We start from the raw sequence: 26,521 nt of genomic DNA on the forward strand, positions 1-26,521 counted from the left end.
TTTTGTGTCAGATACAAAACTTAGGGTGTGAATGGAGACTGCAGAGTGGTGGGATGTTCTTGGGGAGGGACTGACATGAGTGAGTTACTGGTCTCAGTGTGCTGTACAAAAATAATAGAGTGGTGACCCCATTTGTAAGAAAAATGGGGTAAACTGTCACTCAATTCAGAAGTGGGTACCTGCCTTTCACATATATTTATACTTCAACTTTTCCTTTACTTCAAACCATCCATTTAAACCAGTTTTTGTGTTGTTTTTCCCTTCTCTCTTGATATGAACATGACTACAGAAAAAGCAGAAGTGAAAATCCATTAGAAAAAGCAAAATATGAAAAGTGCTTCTCCAGCATCCATCCTTTCTGTCAGACACCCGAATGCCCACAAAGAGAGGCCACTCTTGAACCCATTGAACTCTTATGGAGACCAAAGTCAATTGTTAGGATTTTGTGTTGTTGTCCATGGGTTGCTGTGTTTGTGTGGAAGCTAGCAATCCTTTTCAAAATACCTGGCAGAAGCCCCAGTCCTGTCCCATTTAAAGTCACCCCCAAATCAATCCTTGAAAATTGATGAAAGAATAAATAAAAAAAAAAACCCTCTCTGGGAGAGCACTCAGAAACTCGGCAGAAAAAAAGTAAAATTGGACTTCGCTTGATGCTGAGGAGAGCATTCAATATCCAGCAAGGGTCTGACCCTGCACTCAGAGGGGGTCAGCTTGGAAAGCAAAATGCGGTTGTTCAGTGTGCGCATTGATGTGGTCTAATGCTAGACTTCCAGTTAAGGGCAGTACAGTTCTTAAAGGCTCCATTTGTCAGAGGTAGGATATTGCATTAAGGATGAAGTATGAAAAGCTGAGAGCCTTGGGCGATTATAGCTTTGTTTAAAATCTTCTCCAAAGAGGCAAAACAGAAGGATTCAAAGGATTCCTTGATTTTTAACAGGGCAAATTTTTGAATGTTTGGAGGACCCACTGACTTTACTGCCGTTTATCCCAGCAGGCAACTGGGCCTGTTGCATTAGCAGCCAGATCCTGGCTGAGTGCTGTCCTCCTCCTGCCCTTTCTTGTTATTGTGAGTGGCAGGCTGGTTTATTACATTAGGGGTACAGGTGATTTATGCTGGAGGGTCCTCTTGTAGAGGCTCTGACTTAGTCTCAATAGTTTGGTCTAAAAACTGCTTGCTGGGGAAAGGAAGATGAGGGGGAAATCTGTGGTGGGACCTGACGGAAGTTTCAAGTTGGAAGTGGGACTAAGCAAGCGAGGGGTGAGACGTTTGCAGACTGTGCTCGCAAACAGGTAGGCAAAGGAGAGAAGAAGAAAGCCCAAAGAGATGTGTGAGGGCTAGCTTCACTCTTCACTTAGGCAAAAGAGGCAGCTGGTGGATATATTTGGTAATTATTTCTGGTTGTGTAGTGTTCACTCAAAGGTGCAGCGTGGAGATCTGCCCATGAAATTGCCTCCTGGTCTTTGGTCTTGTTGGTGCCCTTTGCATTCCCCAAGCATGGAACGGGTCAGCCCAACACAACCACCAGTTTGTGAGTGCCTGTTTGTCATTGAATCCTTTTCTACTTATAACCTTCCACCCAGGCTTTTGCTGACCACCCATCCTCCTTGTGCCTTCATCCCACCAGGAGGATGAGTACCAGCACTCATGCGATCGATCCCCAAAGGCAATGGGGCTCAGACAAGTTGCCCATGCACGTGCACTATCAGGATAAGAGTTTTAGATTGAAAAAGCTTCAGGGCAGGCCTCCTGTCCACCTGGGGTTTCAGCTGCTCAGATTAAAGACACTGAAAAAATACTAATGACAGTTCCTGAATTCAGGGGTGCCTTCCTCTTTTCAGAAAGGAAGACTGTTTTATCACATCTTTATATTGTTGCAGTAGACTTGGGTTGGAAATCGGTGGAGAAGCAGGTATGCTAGGGAAAAGTGACCAGAAAGAAGTGATCTGGTGAACTGAAGACTTTTGCAAGTTAAATAACATGGGCAACCACAGCCCTGCAGCCTACAACCCCTGGATTTGCAACTTAGTAAGTGTAAGGATGAAAACATCAGTGAGGAGCACCAGAGAAAGGGCACTGAAAGATAAAGATGATGTAGAAACCTTGCAGGAAACTCAACAAAAAAAGGAAGAGGATGATAGCTCAGTTTAATTTCCTTCAGATTTGTCAAACTTTTATCAGAAATTCTGAGTCGCTTAACCACTTGTAACTACAATTTGCCCGAGACCTGGCCTATGCTATGCGAGCATCAATAGGCCTAGAGCAGTCCTAGAGAAGTCCACAGGGTTATTTCCGTACTGAAAGACATTGTGGTCTTTATTGCTTAGCTACGTTGGATCTTTCTAGCCCAAGCATTTCCCAGAAACTGAAATGGCAGTGTCTGAATACAAACTAATAGGCATTACAATTAATTAGAAGACTCAAATTAAAAAAAAAAAAAAAGGAAATGTTTCATGATTCATGTAAAATATTAAATGAATGTACTGGAAGGAAGCTTGACTTTAATTAGGGTTAAAATGGAGGAAGGGAGGGCATAGTGGACTGCAATGAAAGAAAGAAGAGGGATTGGCATACTAAAAGCAGAAAATTACTTTATAATTTTGAGTTTCCCTCCAGTCCTTTTGGGGGTCTTCTCATTAGCTGTGGCTGCACGATGCACCCAAGGGCACATTTCGAACTGCAGGCTTGCAGGTAGTGTTTAACCAAAACCAACCAACCATCTTTCTCTAACTCTGTTAGAGAATTTTTTTTTTGGTGTCTTTAACACAATGAAATGCAAAGGACAAGCCAGTATTAGTTTCAGCCTGGAAACAGCAGTGAGATACCTTGGAGATCCCCCATATAATGCACAAGGGGGGGCTGTGGAGGCAGACGTAAGGCAAGGATTTGCTCAAAATGCCTGTGCAAGGGAAGGAAAGCATGCAGGAAATGGGATTTGCCAGAAATCACATGTGATTTTACATCACGTATGGTTGATCTTGCAGCATCTATAAAGCACCAAGATTTCTAGATGCTTTAGACTCTATGTGGAAATTTTTTCTAGAAATGGTTAACCTTTCTTTGGTCTGCTTTGAAGCCCTTCCCTACGGAAATCACAGCCAAAACTCCCACGGAGCTTGGCAAAGCTTAGATTTCGCCCCCCTAAACTTCTCCCTGTGGCACCCAGAGTCCAGCTGTGCCTAGGAGCTCTCTTGGTTCCCTCCATGGACTAAGCCTCGCTGGTCCTTAAAGCCGCTGGAGAGATGGTAGTGTCCTCTGCAAGAGAGGTTGCAGGGGTAAAGCAGCTTCAGTGTCATGAGTTGCTGCTTTTGATCCAAAAAGGAGGGAATATATTTATATTTCTCGGTCGCTTTGCAAAGGCTCAATGTGTGACCACTCCCTCACAGGAGGCTTTACCTAACCTGGGAAAGCAGGGAGTTGGATAACTTTTTGGAGGAAGTTAGCAAAGAAAAGTTCGTGTGAGGTGAAATTTTTTTCAGCCTTCTGGGTGTCAGAAATTCATCCAGCCTGCGGTTCGTTACGATGCAAGGAACACTGGAGGAACAGAAAGCTTTGCTGGAAACCCAAGCTCTGCCTTTCTGACACTGCTAATCACTAAACCCCATGTAAATGCTTTCCCCACTTAGCGAAGCACTGTTTCTCTGCTCTCTGAACTGCCTAATCACCAAATATTTGTGCTGTCCACAGGCGGCAAGAGTGTGGTAATGGGACGTAATTCAGCCCAGCACAGCATAACCTTCGTCCCCTTCTAAACTGAAACGCAGCTGTATTCTGGTGTGACACAAGTGGACTAATTGGGGATGGGGGTGAGCCATTTCAGGCAGATGAAATAAATTTTACTTTAATGATGTGAGCTGTTATGTGTCTATCAGGGCACTGAACGCTTTCTTCACACTTGGACACGTTCGTTGACAGAGGCACTGCCTGCCTGTAAATTTTTTTTTCCCCGCCATTAAATTAGATTAGCTCACTTTAGGATTATATCTTTGAGTCTGATTGAACAAATGTAGCAATTTAGCCAGGCGTTACAGGATTTCCCCATGGATGCTTGATGAGAGATGCTCCATGAGGATGATACACTTAATTAAAAGACAGAAGCTGAAGACTGATACAGATGTATCCTGACACAGCAGCTGGGTTTATGTCAGGGTATCTTTGCTTATTGAAATTAAAGTGGGGGATGAGAAGAAATCAGGGCACTTATTACAGAGGAAGGAATAAGCCCAGATCCCAGACAATGTTATACAATGAAGCTTTAGCAGCATCCCTGATGCAACCCAGCGGTGGGTTCAGTCCTGATGCAAGTAGTGGCCTGACCTTACGCTTCCCATAGCACAGAGGTGGGGATGTGGAGGGGACCCAGCCCTGCAGCTTTGCTCCATTCGCTGGCAGTGGGGCTGGGAAGCCAGCGGGGAAGGGAGCTTGTGGGCGATCCTCATTAAAGGGGGGTCAATATGGGATGGCCAAAACCCTCTTGCCCGGTTAATAAATGAGCAACCTGTTGACACGCTGAATCTGATGCCCTTTCTTCATCCCACGCACCCCGAATCTCCTGTCACCTTTAGGCAGGAAAACCCTTCTTGTCCTGCTATCTCCCGTTATTTCAAAGGGAATTATAACAAATCGCAGTATTTTTCTTTCCCGGTAGAGGGAAGTATTGGCTAAACTGATTTTTGCGTGCGACAACCTCATGGCACGTAGTGCTAAAGGAGCTTCTCACAGCACTTATCCCAGGTAGTAAAAGGCTTTATAGAAAGCCGGAGTCTCTAGAAATCAAAAGCACTCCACTGAGCACCAGCAGTGGGGGAGGGCAGGGAAAAACCTTTCAAATTTTGAAGAAAAATACTTTTTTTTCCTTTTTGCCAAATGAAGTTTTGCAAGAAAACTATTTCTAAAGGAGCGTGCTTTTTTTTTTTAAGAAAAAACAATGTGTTTTGAACTAAAACTATTCTCCAAACTCACAGTTTTGAGAACTGCACATTTTTCAATTTCTTTGTTTCCTTAAAAAAGGTGGCAAGAAATGTGTAGGGATATGGGATGAAAGAAAGGCTTTATAAACATCTTGGAAGAATAAATGGCTCTTTGCAACCAGCACTGCTGTCTATAATCTCTTTAAGAAAGCAGTGATTGCTTTGTGGGGAAAAAGGTACGTTTTTGGAGAGAAGTGAATAGAAAGATGACATCAACTGATCTCCCGCATAGTATTTATTTTGCTGCTGGTACTTACTTCCATCTGACATGCACATTTATTTGGTTTCAGCTGACTCGCCTGAACTTTTTCAGACATTCGGTAAGCCAGCATTACCTCAATGTTTCTTGCAGAAAGGAAGATTTTTGGCAGGGCAGCACATGTTTAATCAATTTTCCTCTCTCTGATCAGTCTGTCTATAGGGTTCCAATTAATGTGGTTGCTTTATGATTAGTGTTTGCATTACGAGTTGCTCCTGTGCCAAGGATGCTCCCCACTTGCTGCATGAATTTGATGAGGCACAGACCCAGAACCCACACCTGAAGCGCTGCCTTCAGCGTACGCTCCTGGGTTACATTTCTGTATCTTCTGAAGCGATGCTCAAAGGGAGGCAATTTAGAAATAAGTACCCAAATAACGTGTACATATTTGAACTGAAAACTGGGGGAAGGGACGGTTTTCTGGGCTGTGAGCTGAACTAGGTGGTAGGAAATCAGGGAACCATCTCAGTCCTGCTCCTAGCATGGAATAAATTTGACAGGTAGCTTTCCCCTCCTGTACTTCTTCCTACCTTTTACTCATCTTATTTCCTTTGTAAATATTGCTCTGTGTTTCTATAAGCTGGGTTTAGACTGAGCTGATTTCATTATCATGGGAATGAGGATTTGCTGGAATTAGGAATAATTTCTCAATTTCTAAAGGCAGATGAAACAGAGACAGATCTTCTTGGTGCTTCATCAGGGTCCAACAGTATTTCCTCCCTCCATAAACAAGTGGTAGAGTTGAAAATTTAGAGTAGCATTACATATCGCAGACTGCAAAAGAGAGACAAGAGATGGGACAGTGGATGGGATGTTACATTGAGTGAAAGCTCATGGCTTTCCCCTCCTTTCCCTGGCTGTGACACTAAACCTGTGCCACTGGGACACTGCTGGCTCCCCCTGTCCGCTCCCACTTCATTTCTGTGATCAACCCTGAGACCATTGCTACTGAGATTACTAAGGAAGGAAGGAGGACAGAGATGAGGATCTTCATTCATGGATTGTGAGTGGAGCAAGAACTGGATGGAAGAGACTAAAATATTTACTTTTAGCTGCTGAGGCCCCTTCCACATGAAATTCCTGAATTTAAGTTAAAGCTCCAGCAATGTCTGTGTGACATCAACCTGCAGAGGCAAACTCTGGTCTGTGAAAGCACAGGTGAGGATATACCAACCCCAAAATTCCCTCAAATGCATACACATGTAAGTCACAAAACATACATCCTCACCTGTCACCAGCACAGAGAACATTATGCCACAGCCAAGGCAGTCTATTAACTCCTCCTGCTTAGGAAGAAGCAATAGGTTCTCCTGCCCTCTCTCTGCACCAGCCCAGCTCCCCCGTGAAGGCCTCGACAGTATTTTTTAGCTGTTTGGGTGGTTTGAGGGAGGAAGTACCATTTTCAGAAGTGATGAAGGGCATGGCTCCATGGTAGGAGTCTGTGCAGGTCAGAGCCCCCTGCAATGATGCTGGACCTGCTGCCCCAGCGCTAGGGGTGTTTCTAGGTGCTGAGAGCATCTGCATGGTGGGACCGTACCATGGCCATCCCAGTGAGGAGGGTTTCTACCAGGGCTGTGCTGGGCTCAGGACAGCAGCAATCCCTACACAGCGTTTTTGCTCTGATGTGAATTCCTTTTTCTGGTTGAACTTAAAATGTTGTTGAAAATCCATTAAACTCCACTGAAAAAAAGCTGTTTCTCTTGTAAGGTAGAGATGTCCTGCAGAGATGTGCCGGCACAGCGTTAGGGGTTCAACAGCAGGGACTGAGCTGCCAAGGACTCACAGTTTGCCTTTCTGGTGTTGAAGACATTCCCCCCCTCTGTCCACTTTGGGTCCTCGTGAGAACATCCCTCCCTTTGCACAGCCACCATTCAGCTTCACGTTGAGTGACTAAATCCCTGAGGATTTGCCTTCCTTTATCTCCTACCTCGCACATCGTTCTGCGCCTCTGCACTGCTCTAGGCTTTCACAGGCTGTTTTCCCACCAGGGAGCTCACGTCCACGTCCACCCTCCTCCGCCTTTCCTAGTCTTCATGCCCCTCCATCTCCCTTTAATTGTAGTCTTTGTTTTCCAGTCTCTGACCTCTACCCCCTCTTCTCAGCTGCCTCCCTCCTCCTCTTCCTCACCCTGCTCTTCCCTATGAGACACTTCTTCATTTGCTGCTTTTCCAGTTCTGCACCTTTGCATATTTTGAGTCCCTCACTCGATAACTTCTTTGAGTGTGAACTTGTTCTTGAATGGAGACCTGCTCTCCATCCACCCTCCTGGGGCCACTGCTGCATTTTCGGGCTGTTTTGTAGCCTCCTCAGTTTTTTCCTACATGATCCGCTCCTTTCCCAGCACTTGCTTTCTTTCATCACTACCAAGCCCTGAGATGCTTTCACAGGAGTGTTTATTACAGCTCCAGACTCTTTCTGGAGTGGTAACAGCCACTTCACAACCCATCACTGAGCCAGCAAAGCGATGCCCGTCTCCCTGTATACCCTATTTTACCTTGCTCAGTATTTTGAGGTCTTTTTGCAGTTCTTCAGAAGTTTCTTCAAGTTTTAGCACCCTGAATACTTCAATATTCCCAGCAAACTCTTGCCACCCCTCTCTCCACCTATGAGCATCCATCTATGCCCTTCCCAGACATTGCTGGGCAGCTTATTTTTGGTAAAACCCGCTGTTCCTGCTCACTGGGGTTGCTGCCCTGTAAGCGTGACCCAGGCATCTGTTCCTTAAGGCCTGAGGCACTCGGGGCAGGCAGCTGCAGGAGGTGTTGGGTTCGGTTGTCCGTGGGGTGAACAGAGGGTCCAGCTTTGGCACTGGTCATGCCTGCCTCCGTCCCCTGCCCTGTCCTGCTCCCCAGCGGCTCTCCTCTCCCCTGTGTCCCCTCGCCCTGGTCGAACTCTCCCTTCAAGTCCCCTGTGGCAACCCCCAGTTTCCATTGCAGCTCCATCCCTGCTTCTTCCCTCTCCCACCTTTCTCCCCAGCCTTCTTTATCCCACTTTGCTCCCTAGCCCTCCCTCATCCCCTCTCCTGCCTTCTTTTCCACCCTTCTCTTCCCTATCCCTCCCTTCTTCCCAGCCCTCCTCGTCCCTCCTTCCTCCCCACCCTACCTCCTTTTCCATCATTTCTCCTTCCCCACTCCTCACCCCTGCCTATCCTTCTTCCCCTTTCCTCCCCATCCCCATCCTTTCTCCCTCTCTATTCTCTACCCCTCCCCACCCCTCCCATTTCCCCCTCCCTCCCTCCTTCCTTCCTCCCCCTCCCTCCCGCTTCCCCCTCCCCACCCCTCCCATTTCCCCCTCCCTCCCTCCTTCCTTCCTCCCCCTCCCTCCCGCTTCCCCCTCCCCACCCCTCCCTCTTCCCCCTCCCTCCCTCCCTCCCTCTTCTCTACCACTACCCATCCCTCCCTCTTCCCCTTCCCTCCCCCTCTCTATTCTCTACCCCTCCCCACCCCTCCCTCTTCCCCTTCCCTCCCCCTCTCTATTCTCTACCCCTCCCCATCCCTCCCTCCTTCCTCCCCACCCCTCCCTCTTCCCCCTCCCTCCACCTCTCTATTCTCTACCCTTCCCCCTCCCTCCCTCCTTCCTCCCCCTCCCTCCCACTTCCCCATCCTCCTTTCCCCCTCCCCATTCTTCCCTTCTTCCTCCCCGCTCCTCCTCCCCCCTCGCCCCTGCCCCTCCCTCCCTCCTCCTCCTCGCTCCCCCCGCTCCCCTCGCCCTCCCCCACCGGCGGCAGGGGGCGCTGCGGGCCGGGCCGGGCTCGCCCGGGCCCGGCGGGGCGGGGAGGGGCGGGCGGTGCCTCCCTCCTCCCTGCCGCCCGCCCCCGCCGCCCGGCCGGGGCTGCGCTCCCGCGGCAGCCGCAGAGACGGCGCGGCGGCTCCGAGCCATGCGCCCTCCGCGGCGGGCGGGCAGCGCGCTCCGCGCCCAGCAGCCGGGCCCTTCCCGCGGGACGGTGCCGCTCGGGGACTAAAACTCTGTGGATACAATGAAGTGGCTCTGGGACTCTTGGTTTAGCAGGAAAAATTAAATAAACCAATGTAAGTTTCTCTTTTTTGTTTGCTTGTTAATAAAATAATAAAGAAAAAGGGAGAAGAAAAAAAAACAAACCAAACCAAAAAGACGTCCGGTGCCGAGCGTGCGGTGGAGGAGGAATTGGTAGTGCCGGGTTTTCCCTTCCCCAAACTTCCCCCTCGAGGCGGGAGGAGCGGTGGCACCGGCACCGCGGCCGTCCCGTCCGGGCAGGGTGGCGAGAGGCTACCGGGGGCTGGAGGAGAGAGAAGTTGGCTCAGCAAAGCTTGCGCCGGGCTGTAAAAGCGGAGGATATCTAGAGGGATGTATGTTTTGCTGTCGAAGTGTAACTCTGGTGGGGAATTGGTCTAGTTTCCATCTCTCTTCCGCACTCAGAAGTGCCGGAAAGAAATAACAACACAGCAAATACTCTGCAAATTGTTCGGTTAATGTCATGTGGCGTCAGATGTGTTGGAGTGGAAATTTAGTGGCACGTTTTGAAGGGAAGAAATGAACTAGAATGGGTATTTCTGCGGTGGCAGGGAAAATGTATCATTCTCCTGTATCATGACAATATTACTGGTATTACTTGTTGTAAGAACTGACATATTTTAAGTGTATGTCTTAACGGCACCACTCACCTCAAAGCTGTTTGTAGAGTGCTTCTGCTTAAAACATTTGGAGTTTTTACTGGCACAAATTAAAAACTCGACTTGGCTTATGCAAATAAAAGAAAAACCGGGAGAGCTGTGCTGCACTCCGGCAAGGTGATCATGATTTTATCAAGGCAGCCCCGAGGGGAACAGTGGCATACTGGGAGCACTGCGAGAGAGAATGAAAGCTAAATGAAAGCAAAACTTATGCAACCAAAGTGTGGCTGCAATGGGAATAAATCACACCTTTTCATTTTATTTTTCCTGGAGATTTGGGTGAGGAGGTGGAGACGAGCTTCTAGAAAGCAGAGAAACACACGAGCCACACGCACCTACGGCAACAGGTCTCGTTTTGCCTGGAAAGGATGAGCTGAGCTTTGTGAGTGCTTGAGCCGAGCTTTTCCAGTTGCAACTGGGGCAGCCGCTGATCCCGCAGACGGGCGTCGGATCCGGAGCTGGTGGCCCCAATTTCTCCCACCGCCGGGTTGGCGAGCAGCTCTTCCCGAAATACAGGGCGGATGGTGGAATAAACGCGGCGATTCAAAGAGGATTTGTCAATACTAAAAATAAACAGGCCCGCAGATGTGTCCTAGAGGGTCATGTCCAGGCGCAGCATTTTCGGGGCCGATGGGCCGATTTCGGCGATTTTCCGTGCGTGTGTCCTGTCCAAGGTGCTGAAGTTCATTTTGCTGTGATTTCCCAGGATTTCGGGGCTTTGCAGAAGTGGTCTTGGAGGCTTCCTCTCTTTTGAAACCGGTAGCGGTGGGGGGTTCCCTCCCAGCTGGTATGAAGAGAAAGCAGGGATGTGTTTTCAGACACGTATATTTGATCCGTCCTTTTGGCGTGGGAAAGCAGGCCAGGTGGAGCTGCAGATGGATCCGGCAGATCCTATAAGCTTTTGGTGGCAGAGAATTGGAAAGGTCAGAGCTGTGAGGCAGTGAGGAGTGAAACTCCCTTGATCTAATGGACCAAGAAAGTGGTGGTTTTGAGAGTGTCGCTGCTGTTGGTTTGAGTGCATTGCCTCCGATGAGATATCTGGTGCCGAAAAAAGTTGAGAGGAGCCCAGTGTCAGGACGGGATGGGAATGATGCAAATGGGATTGGAGTGATGTCTGCTTATTTGGGGAATATTTTTTGTTCTGGTGTAGCCTTTTTAAATGGCAAACATGGCTGACAGCGAGCTTCAGAAATAGAGAAAAAAAAGCATGTCTTTTGGGGGCAAGTGTCTCAACATTTAAGCAATAGAAGCCTCTCCTGTAAGTTGTGATATTTGTAGATTAATGTACCAGTAAGTCTCAGCCTTAAGTAGTGGAGTTTATGTAACCTTTGGTATAAGGCAGATCATAGTATTGCCAGAAATAATCATAGATGAATATATTACTTAACTTGTACATGATTGGAGTTCGATGTTGTAATGTGTTTTTTCTCAGTGCTTGACGCTCACTCTGAATCCATTCATAATACAGCTTTGTACTTCTGGCTGAGACTCTCAAAGTGTTTTACAAACACAAAGGGTCAGATTCTGATGCCTGTGTTTGCACGGAGAAGTAGTTTATGCTGTGAGGAGTCCTGCAGATTTAAAGCATGCAAAAACTCTGTACAGTATGGTAGAGAACTGATATTGTTTCATACCCGTAATCATTCGTCAGAGCTCACGAAGGTATTCGGTTGCATCATTGGGTATGTAGCCTAAATACCTTGACCATGAAGGGTGTATGTAGAGCGTGAGGCTTCCTGACTCTGAATGACAGCTTATGGGTACAGACTTTAAAACTGCAACAGAGTTGAAAGCATTATATTCCTGACTTGAATCAGAAACTGGCCTCGGTTCTCGCTATGACGGACTAACACCTGTGGCACCAGCTAACACCTCCAGGACTTTTACAAGCTACAGAAAAACGTTGAGTAGTTGCTGTGTTCTTGATTTAAATGTGTAGCCAAAATAATATTTTAAAATGTACTGATAGGAAATGACATCCTGATGGGCATAGGAGATTTATGAAATATAGCTAGTTTTAATTTCTTTAAAAAATCCTATTTATTATATTAGACAGGGATTGACCCCCTTCCCCCTTTCCTTCCCCCTTTCCTTCCCCCTTTCCTTCCCCCTTTCCTTCCCCCTTTCCTTCCCCCTTTCCTTCCCCCTTTCCTTCCCCCTTTCCTTCCCCCTTTCCTTCCCCCTTTCCTTCCCCCTTTCCTTCCCCCTTTCCTTCCCCCTTTCCTTCCCCCTTTCCTTCCCCCTTTCCTTCCCCCTTTCCTTCCCCCTTTCCTTCCCCCTTTCCTTCCTTTCTTACCGTCTTCTGTTCAGTATCTTGAAGGAGTGCTCTGCACAGAACATTTTGGATTGCATATTAAAGTATGTTGGGCAGTTGTTCAGAAATCCTGGTCATGCTTTTCAGAAGGAACAGGTTATTCAGATGCTTAAGTTTTTGGAAGCTCAATTTGAAAAACATTGAAGAGACCTGTTGTTTTCAGAGGGTGGGTGCTCAGTTCTTCCTGAAAATTGCTACCTTGTAAGTTGTCTCCAATCATCCTCAAGAATTACTTTGGAAAATTATAGCTCTGATAGTTAAAAGGCGACAAGTGATTTCTCAGTTCTGTTAAATAAAACTCAGGTATCACAGAAACAGCATCACTCTTAACTATATGCTTGACTTTTCTGCTTTTTGTTTACACGCTGTCTTGAGGGAGGGCCTTAATCATAGTATGAAGCAATTTATATTTGAAATTCTGACATTGCTTCTCACTTTTACTGTCTAACCCGGAGGAAAATACATAAAGTCAGTTGGGTGTATTCCTGTTTGCTTATAGTGAATCTCTCTTCCACAGTGTCATGTATGACCGCAAATGGTTCAGCTAGATAAACGTGTTTGTTTATCTTTTAAATAGCATCGTCCTGATGAACATCCACGAAAAGAAAATCCTGGTTATACTTCTGTTGATCTTGGTTTATTATTTACTTTGCAAACCAAACTGATGGGCCCACTTTGACCTGGCTCTGTCTCTTTGGGTTTCTCTTGCAAAGTGACAGTTTCTAAATCAGGAAGGAAATCAGGTCACATTTCTGGCTCTGCAGGTTTTATCTCATTGCTCTTCTTTCAAAGTAATTAGAGTTACTAATAATGAGGAAAAGAAAACTTTTCCAGAACTGGAATGTCCCTAACCCCTCTCTCCTTCTTGCAGTTTTTGTGTCACCAAAGAGATCCGGGTAGTTCAGAAAGTTTGTTGTGGAGGATCCTTTTGCTCCTTTATACAGTCAGTGACTTTCTTTAAGTGTAGCTGCAGGTGAGGTGGTCACCCTTACTTTCTTTTCCTTAGGTTAATAGCGTTTCCTTATTTATTTCCCACTCATTCCGCTATGGTGTTACTGGACCAGCTGCGGGCTGCCTGGTTGCAGTGGGTGAGATCCCAGATCTCAGCCTGGGAGAAGAACGAGGAGACATTTACCCGTCCCTAAGCAGGCTGGGGACAGAGTGCACACACTGGTTTTATTAAATGCATGTAGTACCAGCTGTCATGATCGCGGTTTGTACCCCTCCTTTTTAGGTTTCTTATCAGTCCCGGTTCACAGGGGCATATTCCCAGGAAAGACGGCAAATGAACGACAAAAATTCCCTCTCTTCTAATACGCCCACCTTTGGGGAGGTGCAACTTGGCCTCCTGCAAGGAGGTCACCTTGTGAATCTTTTGTGTGCAAAATTTTCATTGATGTCAAAAGATCTCTTATCTTTCATGGCAAAAACATGCCTCCCTGCTTTTTGTAATGAACAAAGCCTTTTTTAATCACAGTTCTGCATGGCAAGAATGGCTTGGTTTTTATTTTTATCATAATATTGCAAGAGCATTTTAAAGGTAGAGATATCACGCGTCAAATAATAACATTGTACCAAAACATGCAGGAAAATTAAAAATGCTGTTAAGCTCTGAGTTTTCCCTTTGCCTTTTTAAATTTAATTTTAAAATGAGAAGATTTTCTTTTCTATCTTGGAAAAAATAAGTCCTTTTTTTAACCAGGTTATTTATCTCATCTTTCAGCTTGAATTGAACTTTCCTGGTTCACTAAACTTCTGCCAAAGAGGCTTTCTACTGCAATGCTAGAGAGCCCTACCAACAGGTTATAGATTCTTTTTAAAGCTTGCTGGATTCCTAAGGTACTAAAACTGCTTTGCATCCAACTTATCATTTCGAAGATATCTGCAAGTTGTGCTTTATTAATTTCAATCAAAGTCCAGTATTAATATGGGATATTTAAAAAGTCTTACTGACATCAGGTTCATGTTTAAGTGAATTAAAGTTAGGTAACTGAATGCAGACCATGGGCACGAGTAAGGTGTCTGTGTTAGAAGCAAGGAGTCTCTCTCCATATTCATGGCATTTGCAGGCTGATTTTGACCAATAAACCAGGTTTTGGGATTTTGGAGGGGTCTTGGGAGGGGGGAGTTGTGTGTGTGGGGTTTTGCTCTTTCTAAAGGCTTTAGAGAAAATTGAAAACTCTCTATAAAAAGAAGTTATGGAAAAACTTGCCCATGAACAAATTCTTTCAAGACCCATTAGCTGGAGACAGATTGCATATTAACATTTTAGGCCAAAATCCATTCTCAAAGACTGTATTATTTATAAAGTGATTTTTCCAACATTCTTTTTCTTATCATAATGAAATGGTCACTTTATCCAAAGAAATGGACGGTTTTGTTAGTGTCTCGGTGGCTGAATACGCTACGGTTCCTCCCGTCTGGCTTACAGCATGCTGAAAAGGGGTCTAACAAGCTTTGTGTGCATCACGGCTCTGGGTGTACAGAACCTTGGTCCTGGGTAATCAAAACAGGACAGCACAGAGGGATCATTTCTAGTGATTTTATGTGAGCAAAAATTCACCCCTGTAGGAGCCAGCTCAGATTTTATGCCCTGCTGCCAGCTCATTTCAGTCCTCTGAGGAGCATCTCTGCTGCTGGGCTGTACAAGGGCAGACACTGCCCCTGGGAAATCCCAAAAAACATGGAACTTTAAAAAAAGTCATGATTAAATAAAAAAACCCCCTCACCATCATGTAAAGCTCATAAAGAGGAGTAACTCTGTGGTGAAGTTTTTGGTTTTCCTCATGATGTAGCTACCAAAAGTGGGCATAGGGCTACGGAGAGAAATGTTAGAGGGAGGTTTTTGGTGACGGGAGGAAGCTCCGCGAGCGGCTGCCCCGCTGGAGATGCAGCCGAAGCCCCTGGACACGGATGGGGGTGGAAGGGGAGGGCGAAATACTGAGAGGGTTTCAGCCCAGACTGAACAGGACTGAAACGCATCATTAAAGTATTACAGCCTGACCTGTAGGCAGGCATTTAGTGTTGTCTGAGGCCTGACACGTTGGTAACTGTTACGTAATGCACAATTATAAAATCACACTGAAGCCTCTTTTAAATACCTGCCCGATTATAACAGGGTAGTTATGCTGTGTTTGATGGAGCTGCGCGCTGTGGGGAAGGGACCCCCCCGCACCCAAGCCTGTTCCCCTCCCTGCCATGTTGGATGCAGCCAACGGTGCCGTCCTCTTGGCCCGGGGAAGTCCTAAACCCTCCAAAGCCCCCCACGGTTGTGTGTCTGCTCCCCGCTTCGCGCTCCTGCGCCGGCTCTCGTGTTACAAGGGTTGTCCTTTCCTTCTGGACGAGGATTTCTGGCCACCGCTGCTCCCCATATTAGTACAGCCAGCGCGACGGCGTGACGCAGCTGCCCTCTCTCCCTCCCTGGGGCCGAGCACATCGTCTCCGCTGCCTCCCAAGCCCGATTTCCAGCCTCTGACATTGAACTATGCGCGGCTCCCGTGCTGCTGGAGGGGCCGGAGGCGTTGCCAGCGGTGTCTGCAGCAAGAGGGTCTGGAAAACACTGCAAGTATCTTAAGAATTTTTTTTTTTTTTGTCCTTTATCTCTTTTCAACAGTGTTTCACGTCGAGAGGTCTTCTAATCTCCCTCAATGCGTGCGTGTAATTCTCATTCATGCGAGCGCAGGGGCTGCTGCCGGCGTGTGCTGTGTGTCTCTTAGGAAAAAACCCCTTCAGAGTTGTAGCGCGTGGCAAAGTTACCCTGGTTTGCTGAAGTCCTCGTAGCTCTTTTCTTCCCTGCGTCCATCAAACAGAGGCATGAATCCTCCTCCTCGGCTCTGCCGGTGTAAATCCAGATTGATTCATTTGACTTTGGCGGAGGTAATCCAGATTTACACAGCCCTTTCCCTGAGGACTTCCCCATTTTTTTGCTCTAGGTGACTGTTAGTGGGCCAATGTCAAAATACATCTGATGTAGTCAGATTCCCTGTCTCCTACCATTAATTATTCCCTGGCAAAAGTTTCTGAGGAAGAGTGGTTGTATTTGAAAACAATATACAAATTCTGTTGCTAATTTTAGAAAGTAAAGGGGATTTTTTTTTTCCCCTCCTGTTGAAACTAAATATAATTTGAAAGATAATGTACAAAGATTTAAATATAGCATGCAATTATACATTGCATATGAATAGTTTCTCTCGTTTTTAACGTTTAGTTTATTTTTCCGTCTTTCTCAGCAGACAGCTGTTAGATAAAGACAGAAAAGTAAATAGTTGTTATGAAACCATACGTCATAGCTAAAAGGGAAAAAAAAGGAATCAACGTATGAATATGGGAAGAAAAAGGCAGAATAAATCCTCTCTGTGCTTTTCCCCCTTGCCCCATCCTTTCTTGATACTTCTGTAGTAGTATTTAGCTAAAGAAGTACTTTAGTACTTTAGCCGAGAACAAATTTCCCGTAGGTCCATCGTGCTCCTGTTCCTCCTGGGTTCAGGCAGTTTTGAATCAAGGCTCTGAATTCTTCACAGGAGGATGAAATCGGGGTAGAAACTCTCTGAGTTCTTGGGTTCCTTTTCCCTTAGTGGAAGTTTCACTTGAGTTACATTGTGTTTGCTTTTCTATGAAGTTGCCTGAACTTGACGACCCCCAAAAGTTTTGTCATGATCACACGGTGTCTGAACAAGCACCTGCAAGGTGTACAGATGTCCTTCTGGATGCCCAGGATGGCTCGGAGAACGTGCTTTCTCCCGTAGCTGTGAAATGCAGCGCTGCTCCTGATGTGCTCTTACATCTGTGAAAAATTGTTCTTTTCATTAAAAGATTCCTCCAGCTTTCCCCATGTTTTCCCCATTTTGTGAAACCTGAGTGGTGCTGGGCTGGCAAGTCTTGCTCTGTGTGTTGTGAGCTCAATAGTCAGGACCCAGCGAAGCTCTCTGCTTTTTAGTTGCTTCTCAGGGCAGGCCAGAAAGAACCTAGAAACCCTGCACTGGGTTACACATTGCCTTTTTTAAAGAAATATGGAGAATGGCAAAAAAGACCCCCAAAATAATAGTAACGATAACAACAATTAAAAAAAAAAAAAAAAGTCCTGGTGGTTGTAGACTCCTGGGAACAGAGCAAGTGGCTGAATATGAGGTTATGGTCTGAAAACATTGAAAGATTCTGGGCGGTGGTTTTCTTTTATTAATTAGCTAAAGTGATGTTCAGAGTCTGAAACCAAGGCTTTTAGACACATCTCTGGTGCTTAATTCTGCTCGCTGTCTCATAACCGGGTGGATCAGGAGACTGTTTTTTGAAGTCAGTGATGCAGCGTCAACGTAAAAGCAACATAAGGGACATGGAGGATTTGTTTACGAGCATAAAAGTCCCCTGGACAGTTTAACACTAACAGTGAAAATTACCGAATAGCTGCAAAGCACAGAGCTTAAATGTACCTGAAATAAGTTTTCTGGAACATTTCCAGAACTATTTTAAGGGCCTGATCCAGAGCCTGGTGAAGCCAAAGGTAAAGCTCCTTTTGACTTCTTCGGATCTGGCATTACATTTTGAAACATCATTCCCTCCCTGGAATTTTCTAAAGCTGTCTTTTAGGTGTTTTTTGATTAACTGTTATGCCAGATGTAATGTCTGTTGTATCCCTTTAGTGCTTGGATTGGTTAAATATAAGAAGGAAATAGCATAATGACTGTGTTGCACAGGAAATTATGATTTTCTGTGTATTTAGTCATTCATTGCTCAAGCCATGGAAAATCATCTTTTGTTGCTCAGTTTCTCAGTTGGTTTACCATTGCTCTCATTATGTATCTGTCCTATCCTGTAGCTTTTGAACCCACTGGACAATTTGATTCAGAGGTTCAGGACTAACAGCTATTTGAGGTTTGCAGGCATTGTCAAAGGATGTTCCTAGATAGAGAGTAGAGAGACTCAAAGGAGTGTCATACGTAAGAAAGTGGCTGTAGGGTGACTCAGCCACATACTACACAGCAATGAATCCACCAGAGATCCACAGGGAAGCAGATTACTTAGGTAACGTGGGCTGTTCACAGAATTTTTATTGTGTTATACCATATTGTATTGTATTTTATGTTTAGTATCCCATTGTCAGGCCAGTGACTGCTTAACCTACATCAACCAGGCTCATGAGATCGAGTAATGCCAGGTGAAGGCTATAGTTGCGTAGTCTTAAAGGGAACTTGGAAACAAAATCCTGGGATTTCAGCCCCTTTTGAAGTCACATCTGAAAAGGCTCCATCATATGGATTTAGTGCCTGATCCAGACCTGCCAAAGATCCCCATTGGCTTCAGGAGGCTGTGGGTAGGTGTGCACGTGCCGTCTGCTTCAGAGCGGGTGTCAGGAGTCAGGGACCAAAGGTGCCCCCAGCTGTGAGTGAGCCTGTGGTCCTGTTGAAAGACCAGAGGAGGTGAAAGAGGGACAAAGATGATGTCCCAGAGGACCGTGGTCCTCCCGCTCTAATCCTGCCCCACGCGCTATTACAGCTGGCTCTCCCTGCATGCCTGGGGGTGTTGGACTGTATTGGCACCTCTGCCTGCTTACGTGCATCAGGTATGGATTAATAACCATGTATATGTGCATATGTATATATATGTATAAATAAATAAATGAGGAATGGAGCAGGGATATTGAAAATGCAATTTCCAGCTCCACCATTTGCATACTCGCCATTTTGCTGGGAACTGGCGTATCTGTGGTGTCAGATGGGACATGTGTGCCCAGCTATTGCAAGAAGCTGGTGCAAACCGGGGTGAGAGGCGGCAGGGGATACACTGAGGACACCCCCTACGTGTGTGCACCCTTGCAACGAGGCTGTAGCTATTTCTCCCCCAGCCCTTGCCCTGACCATCGCTGCAAGTGGTACGAGGAAGGGAAAATGGAGGGTGTCCCTGACCCCGGTAATCCCCAGCTGCCACCGAGCCTGCCGGGAGGCACCCGCGGCCAGCGCAGATTAACACAGCCCACAGCGGGGACTGGCCTGTGGCCAGCACGGCCCCGGGATCAAAGAGCACAGAGGTGGCCGAGAGCCACCTTTGGGCCCCTCCTCCTCGCCCCGCTCTGCAACAGCCTTTGCCTTCTCTGATAAATCAAACCCACCCTCTGCAGTTGGTTCCAGATCAAAATGGCTGTTTCCCTATATATTGCATAGGATGTTTATGGCCAGGCACGCTTTCTGAGCTAATAATTGGCATATAGTCATCTTTTTTAAGCATCTTGCTAGGGGAGCGACATGCATGCATGCTGCCTGCCTTTTTTCTTGATGAACCGAAACAGGGTCTTCTGACCCCAAATGATAAATCATGACAGTGCGAGGCTGGGAACTATCATGAGGTTGTCACAAGCAGATCCAGTGCAGAGGCGTGTCATGAGCTGTGCCCCGTTCTCTGCAGTGTCCATGCTGGCCAAGCCTCCTCTAGGAGGAAAGGAGCAGGAGGGAACTGCATGTATCATTCTTTTGGAGTTTAAAAGGTCTCAAGGAGCCAGGGAAAACACAGGCATGTGCACACCCAGCACTGAAAATACTATATATTAATGGCAAGCTAGTGCACTTGATTTGGTTTGCAGCGGGTGGCCTGGCTAAGAAGCTTTATCTCTGTTAGAGAGGTTATTTTGGAGGGCTGCTTGTCTCCAAGACCAGGAGGAAGATGTTTTAAAAAATATTCTGGAGGGACCATCAGCATTGTCCCCATGAGCTCCAGCAGCCCTCCTGCCCCAAAATGCAGAGGGAATTTCCCTGTGCATGGGCGAGCCTTTTCAGGGAGGTTCCTCATCCCATGCGCTCCCCTTAGGCACTTTCATTTTCAGCTTCTCATCCCTGGGCTGATAGCAGCTTTGTAAAGCAGGGACTGCTGCTGACCAGCGCTGCACAGCCATAAAGCCACCAACAACCAGCCCCATCAGCCCCGTGGTTGACAGGTTTATTTTCCAAGGTGGGGATTGTGCCAGCTGTACTGTTTTTATGGTGAGATGGTCCCTGGAGGTGGCCAAGGAGTGACACTGCCTCAACTTTTGTGAGTCTGTTGAGCTGTCCCCAATGTTACCTGAAGTCCTGCTCAGGCAGGAAACAAGCTGAGCAGTGACACGTGGAGGAATGGTCTTGCAGGGGCAGTTCCTCCTCTCGCTTCAGTGGACCAGATCTCACCTTGAATGCAGAGCACCATCACTTCATGCTCATTTTAAATTGTGGCAGCTGGACACACACAATAGTTTGCGGGACCACGTGGCCCAAAGCAGGACTCAGAAAGCAGTACCTTGGACATTTGGATCTGTGGGATGTAGAATATGTTGGATAGGTTTTTCCCCAATACCAGTTTGAAAGCTAGTTTTATAGTCATAGCTAGCTTTGCATATGTTTGAATGGTTCCCTGGCACATGATTTCTTTCAGGAGGTTCCTATAATGTTAATGAATGTGAAAATTGTGATTAGCATGGGAGATTATTGCTTATAGCAACTACACAATGTATTAGGCTACCCATCAGTCTTGCTGTTAGAGCACTCCGCAGAATTCAATAAGTGACATTATTTACACAGTTGCCTTTACGAGCTTGGGAAACTTTGCAAAAGGTCTTATAATCTAGGCAACAGCTTTGCTAAAAAGTAAGTTAGCTTCATTGATTGCAGTTCTTTACTTTGGTTACCGAACTGCACGCTAAAAATAAATTTAAAAAAAAGCAGAATTGAAATCAATCTCTAATTGATTTTGACTTGTCGTATCCAGTTAAAAGCAGAACCAATGCTTTCTGAAATGTTACTGATGTTCGGAATCTTTGTAGAGCTGCATATGTAGCATCAATAGCAGAGTAGAAGATCTCTTAATTTGGGCTTCATACAGAGTTTTAGGCACTTAAATGTCAGACTAAAGTTCAAGTGTTCATCAAAGTCCTATGAGGATCTTCAGTGTCAATGAAATTCCTATTAAAAACTGTCCTGTGAGGCTTTGCTGCCTGTAAACGCTGGTTCCTTGGACCAGAAATTGCACGCACTGCTGAAGCAAAGGCCTCCTCAGGATAATGGGATGGCTGGAGAGAGTTTCCAAGCGGGGAACAACAGGGGAGCTGCCGCGGGAGCCGCCATGAGAGCCAAGCTCAGCTGCTTTGCTTTGGCTGTGGGTCGGCTGGGGACAACATCTCGGAGGGCAGGGACGGGCCGCGTGGCTCCGCTCTGTCCCCGCACCTCCAGCGGGGCCGGGGGGGCTCGGGTTGCAGCTCCTGTGCTAGAGGTGGTGGAAATCACTCTTTCCCAGAAGCGGGAGGTCAGGCAGGGATCCCCCGCACGATGCTCAGCCTCACCCTGATAGCACCCCATCCTGCTCCTCCATCTCCAAAAATACCGCCCGGCTGCCTCCACCGAGGCTGCTGCTTTTCTGGATGTTTTTCCCTGGACCGCCAGCCCTGTGCCTTTGCGGGGGGACGGAGGGAGGGGAGAGCCAAAACAGAGGACAGCCTATTTTTAGGCTGACTATCTCCCACTCCCTGGAAGGCTGGGTGCCAATCAGGTGGTGTCGCGAGGCGACGCTCGCCTGTCTGTAACACAGCCCCGGTGGCAGCCGGGCTGCGACAGGCGCTGGAGCAGAAAAGGAGCAGAGATTTGAGCCATCTTTCTGCAGCGAGGGAACCCTGAGCCTGTCTAGATTTGCAGTAATGTTTGTTTTTTGCCGTTGCACCTGGGTTTTTTTTTAACTGGATTTCTCGCTACTCCCATCACATTCTATAACCGAGCTCCATACACACAGTGTTGTACGGTGTTTTGAAGCCCCAGTACAGGATTTCGGCTTGTGCCTTTCTGTTCATTTGGTAGTGGGATTAAAAAAAAAAGGCTATAAAATTTAGGCTCAACCTCATAATTTAGAGATTATAAAACCGTAAAGTAAAACTGTGATCATCTACTCTTGTTTCCAGAACAGCAGAGGGCTTCTCATAATAAGTATTGTTTCAGCTACAGCAGATACCATCTAGAAAACAGGGATTGAGGGGAATGGATTTTCCACCCTTCAATCTTTGGTAAATTATCAGTCTTTGGTAAACCATGGTTAAATTATTTTCTTTAAAGTGTGCACATTACACCTGATTTATTTTTCTTTTGTTCCAGTTCCTGGCCACTAGATTTCTTCTACCTTAGTCTGACAGACTGCAAAGTACTCTGTAATATGTGGAGTAGTAGTATTGTAGCTGTGTTCGTCCAAGGGTGCTGGTACAGTGATGAATTCATCCCTTTACTTTCTCTTTGGTATGACTGAGCGCTCTGTAGCATTTACTAGGAGCCTTTCTTCCAGCCCGTAATTGTCCTTAGTGATACTTCCCTAAACCTTTCTAATTTGTCACCATAACCCTTGCGTTTTGGACATCAGAACTGAAATGCTCTACGGGGTAATGTTCCCATCAAATCATATTACTGTCCTCTGAGCCCTGATTAACCAAGCCCTGCATCAGCTCTTTTGCTCAGAAAGCAGAGAGGCCGACGGTCCCTCAGATCTTTCTGTTTATCCATGTAAAATACTGCCACAACTGTCGTTTTCTTCTGGTGCTTTACAACACTCTCCCAATACCTAGGAAAGCAACGCTGATATTCAGAGTACCTCTTGGCCAAGTCTGTAGTAACTCTTGGGTGCAACTACCCTGACTTGTTGATTTTAAAAGTCTAGCTAAAGAAGCTGGTGTATATTGTACTTCTTTATCACTCTTAAATTGGAAAGAATGTCATTCTCAGCATATTATTGCTCCATCACGTGGATTTTTCCCAAGTACAGAACAGAAATATGTATTGAACATTTCTGCCCTTTCCGTGGTGTTGTGCCTGACAGTACTTCCAGGATATATTTTGTTCCTGATGTATTTGAAAAGTTCCTTCTTGTCTTTGAAAAGGCCAGCAATGTATCTAGCTACAGTTTTCTCACTGTTGTCTTTCTACTCTATCACTGGCACCTGAGTTACATGTATTATTCTTGACTTTTTTTTTTTTTTTTTAAAAAAGCATTTTGCACTATGCAGTGTGTGCAGCATTTCTTTGCACCGTGCAAGACATTTTGGTTGACCTAAGATATGAGGTAGAAACTTTTTGAGCTCTTCAATGCCCAGAGAGAGTGACTGTACAGTCTCTGTGCTACATGGCCAACATGGGATTTGAAGGACGATGCAGCGGGTATTTGGAGAGCTGGGAAACTAGGAAAGGGAAAAGTCCCCAACATCTCATTAAGGGTGAAATCCTTTCTCTGCAGAAAGCCTCAGTAAAACAGATCTGCTTCACATCACCAAACCTTGATGCATCCCTTTTAATAAAGGAGAGACTAAGCGGGGCTACAAGCCCCCAGCCATTAATACAGAGCAGTCTGGTACATGTTCCCACATCATAGCACATGATGGCAACAGCAAATATGCTTTTTTCCCCCCATGAAATGTGGTTGCAATATCATACCACCTTCTTCTGTGTTTCTGCTGACAGCCCACACATAAGTGAGACTTAGGAAAACGATATCAGGGTCAAAACCAGAGTCATCATCCTACAGCCACTGTCTTTCTGCAGCCAAGCAGCGAATCGCTCCTCTCTCACTTTGTCTTAAGCTGGAGACTTCAACAAAACAGCATCCTTGGGATAGTCAGTGGCCTCAGCACGCTTTTGCTGGGCTGAAATATCCAGGACTTCCGGAGAAGCCCTCTGCTCTGTGGGAAAGCCCAGGCTGGGAGGTGAGCTACAACCACTGGGTCAATGAGCTGAACAGCAAGGGTTATGAGGAGGAAGGATAATTTCCCAAATCATGGCCGAATCCTTACCAGCCAGTGAGATTTTCTTCCATTTACTGAAAGGATCAGAATTCAGTCTTTCAAACCCACTGTTACTGGGGTCCTTTAGAGAGAGATGCAAGGCCTGCTGGCTTTGACTGAGCATGAACTCTGGGCTGATGCATATTTATCTATTATTATTTTCTATTTCATGCTGCTGATTGTCCTAGATGCAGGGAAGGAAAATGACTTTCAAATGAGAAGATTTTTCATAAGCCTACAGCATAGCTGTACTTGGAATGCAAACTTTAATCAGTTATTTGCTGGAAAAATGTGTAACAAAAGTGCAGTCTCTGCTGGGTTCCCTTTCATCCTAGTATCAGCTGTAGGATAGTGTCCCTTGGAAGAAACACAGGTTCTGTGTAAAGAATTTAGTCTCTTTGTAAGCACCTTGTGGCAGGGACCATCTACCTTTCTTATGTGCCCTGAGAGTAATAATAAATATTAATAATAATGATGAAGCTGGCTTTGTGGGAAAGCTGTGCTTCACTGGCTTTACTGGGGAAGTATTTTTAGTTTTGAGAATTTCTAAATCTTACTCTTGGATTCAAGTGTTTCCTTCTTCAGTTCAGAAGCAGCCAGGTTCCTGTACTCTTGGTCAAAGTAGTGCCCTTAACCTCAAGGAGGCATTGCTCCGTCCAGCACCCCAAGGCCTCTTGCCCCAGGCACCGTGCAGGTAGTCACACACCAGGTGCAAGGAAGCTCTGCTGCGAGCATAGCAGTATCTCTCCGTGGCTGATTGCACGAGCTGTTGAGGGTCCATATCATCCCTCATCCTCCCACTGTGCCCAAGGGGAAGTCCATGCCCCAAGAGCTTTTGCTGTGCACCTAAAAAATCACAGGCACTCATATAAGTGGTTGCAGTAAAGAGCTACCAGAGGAGGCTATTTTTTTTTCAGGGCACAACCGGAGAGGCTACTTAGCATAGTTTTACATGCTGCTAATGTGGTTTTATTGCTTCTAGGACCTGACCTACTATCGTTGTGTGCTGCTGTATTATGTGCTATGGATGCTTTTACTCATTTGGAGCTGGTCCAGGGATCTCTAATGGGGCTCTGCACTGCATGACCTAGGTGTGCTCAGCATGACACCAACCTCTGCGCTGGGAAAGCTGTTTTATCGCACTGCTGTGGACTGCTGTGGGGAATTAGGCCAGCAGCCTGCCCTACCTTATGCTGTGGTCTGGATCCTGCAGAGTACCAGGGCATGCCAGGGAGGGGTGGAGGGAGGGACGCCTCCGTGGTCCCCATCACCGCACGAGGCCATGGGTTCCTTTCTGCTCCATTGTGGACTCAGCATGTGTGTGCAGAGCTCTTCAGTCCAAGCACTGGTGTGCGGGGGATTCGGTGAGCAGTGAGTCATCCCTCGCTGCTGCTAATGGGAAACCTGAGAGCATCCAAATCAGAAATGACCAAAGGATGATTTCTCGGACTCACCTTCCCCCGCACCGCTGAGCCCGGGAGTCTTGCAGCTATGGCTGCTCTACTCCATCCCATCTTCTTCCTCTGATGGGTTGAGCCTCCAGGGGGAAGAGGAAGGATGAGGCAGAGGAAGATGGAGGAAAATGCAGAGAGTGCTGGTGAGGGAAAGAGCTCTCATTCATCCTGACCCATCACCAGGACTATCCCCTGTCTTATAATTGTTCCCATGGCCAAAATAACAGGTCTTAACATTATCTGTAGCCCTTTAAGCATTTACCACAGTGGTATATTTAGTAATATAAATTATGTTTTGTGTGTTTTTGTGTTGCTAGTTTTGACCTTCTTTCCCATTCTACAGCCTCAAATTGCTAAAGTGAACATTTGCTGTTTATTGTGCTTTTCATAGTTTCTTGACAGTTAACAGCATTTTACATTTGGTACACTTTTCTACTCCCCCCCCCCCCCCCCATGTTTAAAATGCTGATCCAGGCAATAACATCTTGGTTGTGAGGCCAACTTCTTTCTGAGATGCTTAAATACAGACTGAGAAAACCTTCTTTTGGTAAATGGTGACTTGTATGCCTGAATAGCCTATAGGACCTTGTCCATATTTTGAAAATCTAAAGACCTCTTCTTTGTTACCAAAGTAGCAATTTCATATTGGAAGTGGCAAAAATTTTGTATTATGGAGGTAAAAGCTTTGGAAGAAAATGTGATTTTACTGTTGGGTACTGTGAGCACAAGCTCTCGTGTGTAGCTTTAAGTCAAAGGAGGTATTCATACGTGTTACTTGCCATTATTTTTAAAAGTTATTTTTTAAGGGCAGGGCTTTGATTGTCCAAACACTGTTCCTGGCTTTTACTGTCTGTGACACTTCACTTGTCTCTCCGGGTGGGGAGAATGGGTGAAGTCACAGGAGAGACTGAGCATGGGGCTGGAGCGAGGGTCAGACAGAGCTTCTCAAAGGCTGATCCAGTTGGGCTGGGAAGCTCTGCAGTTACCGTCAGTTCAACCAGCCTCAAGAAAGCTTGGGCTGGGCTGAGATATCCTCCAAAGGAAAGGCAGCTGAGGCAAAGGGAATCGTAATTTTGGAGGAGAGGGCCATCTCTCCAGGGAGAGCCTGTGTCT

At 46.3% G+C, this 26,521-nt stretch overlaps 1 protein-coding gene across 1 annotated transcript in view; it reads left to right on the top strand.

Annotated features, from left to right (window-relative positions):
* Positions 1-9,101: 9,101 nt before the first annotated feature.
* The window catches only part of LOC142405259 (sodium channel protein type 5 subunit alpha-like), a 222,068-nt gene continuing 204,648 nt past the window's right edge, over positions 9,102-26,521 (top strand). The window contains exon 1 of the mRNA XM_075492326.1: positions 9,102-9,255. The gene's annotated coding sequence lies outside the window, so the exon portion shown is untranslated. The remainder of the gene's footprint in view (positions 9,256-26,521) is intronic.

This window comes from Mycteria americana, chromosome 2 (genome assembly GCF_035582795.1).
Source record: "Mycteria americana isolate JAX WOST 10 ecotype Jacksonville Zoo and Gardens chromosome 2, USCA_MyAme_1.0, whole genome shotgun sequence".
NCBI classification, from domain to species: Eukaryota; Metazoa; Chordata; class Aves; order Ciconiiformes; family Ciconiidae; genus Mycteria; species Mycteria americana.